At 43.1% G+C, this 6,000-nt stretch overlaps 1 long non-coding RNA gene across 1 annotated transcript in view; it reads right to left on the minus strand.

Moving 5' to 3' along the window:
• The window catches only part of LOC123456759, a 68,849-nt gene extending 63,619 nt beyond the window's left edge, over positions 1 to 5,230 (minus strand). The window contains exons 1-2 of the long non-coding RNA XR_006634651.1: positions 4,944 to 5,230; positions 4,781 to 4,856 (exon numbers count right to left, since the gene is read on the minus strand). This is a non-coding gene — a long non-coding RNA (uncharacterized LOC123456759). The remainder of the gene's footprint in view (positions 1 to 4,780; positions 4,857 to 4,943) is intronic.
• Between the last annotated feature and the right edge of the window lie 770 nt (positions 5,231 to 6,000).

A 6,000-nucleotide genomic window follows, 5' to 3' on the forward strand; every position in this document is an offset into this window, starting at 1 on the left:
AACATTGTCATGTGGCACATGACTGTATCTATAGTGGAAAAATCTGGCAGATATCATCTTATGGAAGGAAAGCAAAAGACATCATACTGAAGATCTAACATCTCTTCTGTGGCATTTTTGCCCAAATTACATAACTTTAAAAAAATCATAATGAAACCTCACAACTTAAATTGTTTAAAGTAAGTGGTGAGGACACTTCCCAAGTATCAAAGTATGGAACACAGGCTGGAGAGATGCCTCAGCGAGTAAGGCGCTAACCTGCAAAGCCTAACAACCTGGGTCCAAACCTCTGCCCATGTAAAGCCAGTCACACAAAGTGGCACATGGCATGTGTCTGGAGTTTGTTTGCAATGGCTAGAGGCTCTGGTTGTGCCCATTAGCTCCCCTCCACCCCGGTCTCTCTGACTCTCTGCTTGCAAATAAAATAAAATAAACACAAATTTTTCAAGGAGGTGGGCATGGTGGCCCATGCCTTTAATCCCAGCGCTCAGGAGGCAGAGGTAGGAGGACTGCTATGAGTTCGAAGCTATCCTGAGACTATATAGTGAATTCCAGGTCAGTATGGGCTAGAGCCAAGACCCTATGTCAAAACAACAACAACAACATAAGTATGGAAGATATGAAAGACTAAAGAACCTTCTAGATAAGGAGACATGATGACTAAATGCAACATGGTATCTTGAAATGGATCCTAGAAAAAAATGGATCAAATGTAAACTATGCTTGGATTAGTAGTACTGAGCAATAGTTTCTAATATTCAATAAAGTGTAGTTATACTTTCTCAACATTTGGGGCATTTGAAGGGTATATTGGAACTCTCCTGAAATTATTTAAAATTTGAAAGTTTAAAAGCTCTGAAAACAAATCTGGGGTGCCTGCCTATCTCTCTCTCTCTCTCATAAATAAATAAATAAAGTAGTTAGAGTAAACTTGCAGGGTGTAGTGGTGCATGCTTAATCCCAGCACTCAGGAGGCCAAGGTATGAGGATTGCTGTGAGTTTGAGGCCAGCCTGAGACTACATAGTGAATCCTGGGCTAGAGTGAGACTCTACCTCTAGAAACTAAAAAAAAAAAGCTAAAAGGGCTGCCTAGCATGTGAAAGAAGCTGACTCCAGCAGTGAAAAAAATAAAAAAATACTCTGAAAACAAAAAAACGGAAAAAAAGGATTAGAGGAGGGAGATTAAATGTATCAAAAGGACAATTAGAAACACAGAAAGGACTACCTAATCCCACCTCCCAGCATTTTAGTTAAATGGGTATTAGAAGGCTGCTCTGGAGAGCGCATATTCAGGAGAAAGCACTAATCAAGCAGTGGTTCTCGGAGTGAACAGTCACTGAGTGTTGTGGGGGGATACTTTTGACTGTCATAGTAATTGAAGAGCCTTATGAACATTTAGTAGGCATGGTCCAGAGACACTCAGCATCCTGCTGTGTACAAGACAGCTTCACAGGACAAAAATTTGTACCACATCCCATACAACGTTATACTTCCCCACCAGACCATCGGGTCAGTGAAAAATCTGCTTATTCATGTAGCATTACTTATTCATTTAACCAATATTTACTGAGGACCTCTAAACACTGTTTTAGGTGAAAAAGATCTATCAGGAAGCAAAAAAGACAAAAACATGTGCCTTTTTCTACAGGAGAATCAGCCAATAAACAACAAACAACAGAGGTAAATGATATAGTCATGTCATAATGTCAAAATGACATTTCAGTCAACAATGGCTTGCATATATGATAGCAGTCCCATAAGATTATATTGTCTACCAATGTCATAAAGGTCTTAGTTTGAGTAAGTGCGTTATGATATTTTGGAAAATGACAAAATTGCCTAATGATACTTTTCTCAAAAAATATCCCCATTGTTCAGCAGCACAGGACTATATTATGTAAGAAAGTGAAGAATACAATGGGAAAAATACATCAGGGCTAGTGCTAGGAGGCTGGAATTTTCAACGGGATGGTTAAGGTAGACCTGATCAAGAAAGAGGCACTTAAGTAGAGGCCTGAAGAAGAGACAGCATGAGCTCTGTGGATTTGAGGACAAGCATTATAGGGACAGGGCAAACCACAAAACCTCCTAGGCAGAAGTGTGCCTGCTGAGTTCAAGTAACAATTAAGGAGGCAACTGTGGGTGGAATGGAATCGGTAAAGGTAGGAGATAGGGGTAAAGGGGACAGATCAAGGATATTAATTTATACTGACTTTTCCATAAATTCCACACCCATGTAAATTGACAGATTTTACACATTAAAACAATGTGTTTTAGCCATGTGTGGTGGCGCACACCTTTAATCCCAGCACTTGTGAGGCAGCGGTAGGAGGATTGCCCGTGAGTTTGAGGCCACCCTGAGACTCCACAGTGACTCCCAGGTCAGCCTGGGCTACGAGACCCTACCTTGAAAAACCAAAAAAAACCAAACCAAAACAAACAAACAAACAAAAAACAATGTGTTTAGAACTTTATGAAGACTTTTCCATTGTATCCTATCTGTAATTTCTGAGTAATCACTCAACACACCTGTAGCTGTTACATGTATAGGTGCAAGTAGTATTATATGGAAGACTGAATCACATCCCAGCCTTTATCTGTTGAAGTACATATTACTTCATCATTAATTTTTCTTCATTCATTTCTCCTTTATATTCCAACTGGGCTATTATATTGGTAGTGCACACCTTTAATCCCAGCACTCAGGAGGCAGAGGTAGGAGGATCACTGTGAGTTTGAGGGCAGCCTGCAACCACAAAGTAAATTTCAGGTCAGCCTGGGCTAAAGTCAGTCCCTACCTTAATATATATATATATATATATATTTATATTTATATTTATATTATGATATTATTATATTAATATATATATATATATATTAATTAGCTGGGCATGGTGGCACACGCCCTTAATCCCAGCACTCGGGAGGCAGAGGTAGAAGGTTTGCTGTGAGTTCAAGGCCACCCTGAGACAACACTGTGAATTCCAGGTCAGCCTGGACTAAAGCAAGACCCTACCTCAAAAAGAAAAAAAAAAACATATATATATATATATATATATATAGATAGATAGATAGATAGATAGATAGATAGATAGATAGATATAGAGAGAGAGCAAGCGAGCGAGCTACAGTTCCCTCCCCTGCTACCCTACAGGGACTGACTGAGACTTGCATGACCCCACAGTGAATATCATAACCCCACTGGGGAGGGCCCCTAAGATAATGGCAGCTAGGGTGAGGCAATAAAAGAATATAACCTGTTATAATATACGCATAAAATAAAATAAAGTGGGCTGGAGGAATGGCTTAGCAATTAAGGCATTTGCCTGCAAAGCCAAAGGACGATTCCCCAGGACCCACGTTAGCCAGATGCACAAGGGGGCGCACGCATGTGGAGTTTGTTTGCAGTGGTTTGGAGGCCCTGACACACCCATACTCTCTCTCTCCCTCTTTCTCTGTCAAATAAACAAAATAAAATAAAATGAAAAAAAAAAAAAAAAAACCAAACAACAAGAGTGCTGAGCCTGGCATGGTGGCGCACGCCTTTAATCCAGCACTGGGGAGACTGAGGTAGGAAGATCACTGTGATTTTGAGGCCAACCTGCGACTACATAGAGAATTCCCAGTCAGCCTGGGCTAGAGCGAGACCCTCCTTGAAAAAAAAAAAATGAGTGCTGTGCCCAACAGGTGTCAGAATGACCAAGGTATGACAGGAAAAATGAAGATAATATTTAATAGCCAGGATGAAATGAGGTTGAGGTTTGTGGCTGGCTACCTGATGGGAAATTTCAGGAGGTATGGTGGAAGGATTTCAGGATAAGGACAAAAAACCAGGGTTTTTTTCTGACCAGGGTTGCATAGCGGGGATGTAACTAAAAGGTCCTTGGGATTCTTCTGGTGAGTAACATTACACAGGACGAAGGGCTAGTAAAATGTGGGGGGGTTGTTTGTTTTATTTTGGAGACTGGGTCTTATACTGTAGCCCAGTTTGGCTTGGAACTCACTATGTAGCCTAGGATAGCCTTGAACTCGTGGCAATCCTTCTGTCTCAGCCCCTGAATGATGTAATCCCAGGTATGAACCACCACAGCTAGGTAAAAAGTGTTTTATTTTTTAATCTAATTTGTTCCCCTTTCAGAGTGTCTCTAACCTAACAGAAAAGGCTGGGGAGCAGAGAGGTTCTCTCCACAATGAGACTAGCAACAGTCTAAACAGGCTCCATTTTTGCACCTTTCTCTTAGGCCAATCTCATTGTTATGAACAGTGCACCTCTAATTTCTTTGGGGCTGCAAAAGGGAAAGAGACAGGTTTAGAGTGAAAACACAGCAGAGGAGACAGAAGCATTCAGAAAGAAGATCCAAGGTGGGAGGGAGCTAGACCAGGGAGGGGGGAGGGGGGACAAAGGTAGAACAAGAGAAACAATATCCTTTCCAATCACGATCTTCATTATTTATTGAAAGAAATTACTGGGGATCAGGCACATGCATCGTCTTAGGTAGAAATTACTAGATTCCCCATATGACAGACGATGAAATTGAGGCCCAGATGGATTAAGCTAATAGCTCAAAGTTCCATAGCCAGTTTGATCTCAGGTTCAGCCTTCCTACGTCTGGGTTGTTTTGGAATATGTCTCAGTGAGAGAAACACAGACAGTAGGAGGGAGGTGATATGGAGTCAGACCAGAACACAATTAAGTGAATGACAGATCTGCACAGAATTCTTGCTCAAGACAATGAGGAGGTCGGGCTCAGGTCTGTCGTGGGCTCAGCAGGGTACTCACCTGGTGGCCCGTGTGGGGGCTTCCGGAGCGCTCGCCTTCCCTTTGCTACGCAAATGATACTCCGCCACCCACGGACCTAGGGTAGAGAGGCCTCCAGGTAAAAGCGCGCCAGGCCCAGCCCTCACGCTCTCTGGGCCACTCTTCCCACTAACCCCATCTTTACCGCTTCGATAGGGATATCTCCGGCCTCCCGCAGCTCGGCTGAGCCTGCACACGAAACAACACGGAAAGTCTGCAGCAGAATCTCGAGAACACTCGGGACGCTGCCCCTAGCTGCTAGCTGGAGCGCTGGTAAGCTCCCGGGCCTCCACCGCTACGGTCGGCTTCTCGGCTCCCATTGGATGAGTGCCCTCTGGTCTTCCCTGGGATTGGCTGGAGATGGGGACACTTTTCATCTGCCGCCCACCCACCCAGATCCAAGGAGAAGAAAACTCGACCCCCTCAGGGTCTTCGATTGGTTTGTAAGCCAAGCTCATCGGTTAATACGATTGGCCAGGAGAGGAGCACTAGTCATTCCTTTTTGCTGGTCTATTCGACGGGGTTTCCGGGAGTTAGTTCTGAGCACGCAGGCGCGAAGCCCTAAGCCAGGCTAAGTGTGAGTCAGTGAACAGAGTTCCCACCATCTTGATGTCTTACTTTCCATAAAGATACATTGTCCCTACCAGCTCTGCTCAGAGACACCGTGGCTATGCTCCCAGTTTCCACACTCGCCTGCAGGGATTTCTGAGCCAGGTTTCTCTAAGTGAACATTGTTCACAATTCCATCCATGGAGAATAAGGTAAGGATGAGCATATGGCCCGCTACTCACCACACCCAACTACTTATCCATTAGTCAAGTGACAACCCCACTAGGAGCCATCTGTGAAATGGGAAAATACTTAATTTTTTTCTCCCAATTTTGTAAAGATGAAATGAAATAACATAAATGAATTGCCTATGGCAAAAATGATTAAGGTTTTATCCAGGTGTAGTGGCACATGCCTATAATCTCAGCACTTGGGAGGCTGAGCCAGGAGGATCACAATGAGTGAGACCAGCCTGAGCTACATAGTGAGTCACTAGGCCAGCAGGAGCTATAGAGTGAAAACTCATCTCAAAAACAGCAAAAGTCAAAAAATAAAATAGAAAAGAAAATTAAGTTCTCACCTTTCAAACTCTTGCCTTTTCCAGTGCTCAAGTAGAAGGAAGAAGGGAAGCAAATTTTTTATCTTGGAATCAC

Source organism: Jaculus jaculus, chromosome X, assembly GCF_020740685.1.
Source record: "Jaculus jaculus isolate mJacJac1 chromosome X, mJacJac1.mat.Y.cur, whole genome shotgun sequence".
NCBI classification, from domain to species: domain Eukaryota; kingdom Metazoa; phylum Chordata; class Mammalia; order Rodentia; family Dipodidae; genus Jaculus; species Jaculus jaculus.